This window comes from Ursus maritimus, unplaced genomic scaffold, assembly GCF_017311325.1.
Source record: "Ursus maritimus isolate PB19 unplaced genomic scaffold, ASM1731132v1 scaffold_1, whole genome shotgun sequence".
In the NCBI taxonomy this organism is placed as follows: domain Eukaryota; kingdom Metazoa; phylum Chordata; class Mammalia; order Carnivora; family Ursidae; genus Ursus; species Ursus maritimus.
This window is the reverse complement of record NW_024423343.1, coordinates 19,667,373-19,670,626: the sequence shown is the minus strand read 5'-3', so window position 1 is coordinate 19,670,626 and position 3,254 is coordinate 19,667,373. Positions and strand designations below refer to the sequence as shown.

The 3,254-nt window shown below is 44.8% G+C and overlaps 1 pseudogene; it reads left to right on the top strand.

Annotated features, from left to right (window-relative positions):
* The first annotated feature begins 1,591 nt into the window (after positions 1 to 1,591).
* Positions 1,592 to 1,727, top strand: LOC121099937 (annotated as a pseudogene).
* Positions 1,728 to 3,254: the final 1,527 nt, after the last annotated feature.

The following is a 3,254-nucleotide window of genomic DNA, read 5'->3' as shown; positions in this document are numbered from 1 at the left end:
TAAAGAAAGAGAGAAGACTGATGGGAACTATAGCAAGAGGAAGGATTTGAGCCAAAAGGCTTCTGTTTAGAATATGCAAGGGAAAAAGAACAGAGATGACCAGGAATGGCAGGTATGCATCCAGCCGTTTGGCAGTCCGCAAAACTTGGCTACATGACCACAAGTTCTCCTGCTGTCTTAAATTACCTCTCATGCAACCTCCAGGAGCTGCCATCTTTGGTCTGCTGGCGGGGAAGGTTGAGCCAACTTGCCCTCCATAGGCTACGCTTAGCAATTTCAGACCCTGGCAGACAGAAACCAGAAAGGAGCAGTTCAGCAGCTCTGACATACCCCAAAGATACAGACGTAGTGAAGAGAAGGGCCATATGCACCCCAATGTTCATAGCAGCATTGTCCACAATAGCTAAATTGTGGAAGGAGCCGAGATGCCCTTCAACAGACGAATGGATTAAGAAGATGTGGTCCATATATACAATGGAATATTTCTCAGCCATCAGAAAGAACGATTACCCAACATTTGCAGCAACATGGATGGGACTGGAGGAGATTATGCTAAGTGAAGTAAGTCAAGCAGAGAAAGACAATTATCATATGGTTTCACTCATTTATGGAACATAAGAAATAGCAGGGAGATTGGTAGGAGAAGGAAGGGAAGAATGAAGGGGGGTAAATGGAAGGAGGAATGAACCATGAGAGACTATGGACTCTGGGATACAAACTGAGGGCTTCAGAGGGGAGGTGAGTGGGGGATTGGGATAGGCTGGTGATGGGTATTAAGGAGGCACGTATTGCATGGAGCACCGGGTGTTATACGCAAACAATGAATCATGGAACACTACATCGAAAACTAAGGATGTACTGTATGGTGACTAACATAACATAATAAAAAATTATTATTAAAAAAATGAAAAAAAAAAAAACCAGATACCCCAGTGCCCAATGACCAGAAGCATTGTCAGACAGAGGAATGCATGAACCACAGTTCATCTCAACTTTCAGAGGTCATTTGAGGTAAAAGCCACCTCAGCAACCCCCTAACTTTCCATCTAGTCTCTCTCCTTGAGAACTTCCAATAGCAGGGAGCTCATTAATTCTGTGCGTACTTCACTGTTAGACAACAAAAAGGGTTTCCCTTGAGCTAAGGAAGAAGTTCCCTCTCTGTAACTTGGACCCAGAGAGCCCCGCTCAGTCCTGTGGGGCCACACGGGGGAAAAATATCACTCCCTTCTCTGTGCCGGTTCTTCCCATTTCTGCAAATATAACAACGTGGGAACTGCCATCTGCCAAGCCCATGTTCTTCAGGACTCTCCCACGATGAAATCTGAAGAATGCCAGCCATTGTGGGAGAAACAGAGGAGACTCCCATGAAACCGTGAGACTCTCTAATGCTCTTCCATTTGGAATGCTCCTATCTCTGCCCCTCCCCTCTCCACATATGTCCACCTAGGGTTCTTCAGCCACTTCTGTTGTCCTTTAAGGCAGCTTTTCATTTTCATCTAAATTCCATCTGGGTCCGAGAGAAACATGAGGATTTGGTCTCCAGAACTAGCTACGATGCAAGTGTATAAGCTTCGATAGCTAGGGAACTGGGATCGCTTCTTGGTCTTTTGGCTAAGATCAAGTGTAGTATCTGTTCTTATCAGCTTTGCAGCTAGGGAATTGGTTTTTAAAAAAAAACTATTTTTGAGTGTTTAGGTCAGATGGGAGAGCTGAGAGATACACTGTTTACTAACTAGCCCAGGGCTATTTAAAGATCTATTGAGGACCAATAAAATAAGTCCCAGAGCCTAAGGCAGGCCCTGGACAGGGCCAAGGGGCCAGAAATATGGGAAAGACAAGACAAGGACCTGAGCATTGCCAGAAGTTTGTCAATAATCAGGGATATAAAAAGTAGGGGGAAAGGAGTTATCTTTCAGGTCATTCTCTTTATCTTCACGTGTACTTGGTTCCCAGCCTCTTTCCCACTGCCTGGAACAGGGACTGGCGTATTTTGGTGCTCCGTAAATGCATATGAAATAAGTGAATCTTTCATCAAAACCTTATTGACGGCTCTACGTTTGCATCATTGAGTCATTTACATGACCAACATTTATTAAGCACCAACAGCATTCTAGGCACTGTGCCAGATACTGAAGATTTGTAAGTAAATGTGACATGAGCTCAGAGCTCAAATCCTGGTAGGGTAGGTGAGATATTTACCCAAGCAGCAGTAAGCACATAAAGATGTGATCAAGATTAGACAGGGTGGACGCTAAACATAGGGAGATGTTATAAAGGGGGTTAGCAGAAAGGCTTCATGGGAAAGGACTCACTTCGACTTGTCTTACTCTGTTAAACTTGAAGCTTGATATCCCCTCCTCAATTACAAGAGCTCAGTCTGATTATTCAAACTAAAATTCTTAGACTCGACTTTCCAGTCAGAGCTAGAGGGAGAACTTTTCCCATGGAGGGTCCTTGTTTCTGGCTTCGTCTCCAGTTCCTGGCAGGACCTTAGTTGGCACTCCTCTGAATGGCCCGCCCTATTGTAAACTTCTCCCTGGCAGCTCACCTTCTCCCTGGGCTTGCATCTGGGAATCTCATACCTGGCTGCAGCCAAAAGATTTCAGGAAATGGTGCTTTGGAAACACATCTTTAAAATGAAAACAGATAAAGGAGCTGGCAGTGGAGCCAAGGAAAACTCTACTCTTTCTGAAAAGCAAGCAGTTTGTTGGCACTCAAAACCTACCTGCCCTAAGTCACCACCGCATCCTCTAATAAATGCAGTGGCACATACAAAGACACACGTACGCACAAATGCTCAGTGAGTGGACTGCAGAACACGCCCTTGAAACCTTGAGAAACTCGATTCCAATGCACTTTGGAGGGCCCTTTGGCTGCTAGAGTCTCCAGCCCTTCGAAGCTTTAACCCACCAGGCCTGGGTCACACAGTTCTTTCTGGAGAAACCTTGATGGCTTCCTCCTCCACAATGCAGACAATTTAAACCAAGTCAAGTGGAATTTTTGTAGGCATTTCTAAGTTAGACGCACTGCTTAGCAATTATCACCTATAAGCCCTGAGGGTTGTGTTTCTAATGTAGTAAAAAGAAAAATAGAAGATGAGAGTAGGGCCCATTTCATCTACTAGGGTGGCATTAGTAAGCGGACCCTCACTTTGTGGAAGGCAGCCACACCCTACCAGGAAATGTCATTTAAATAACATCCCCTTGCATGGCTGCAATACATGCCAATTTATAAAGTGCTTCCACTTGGCCAAG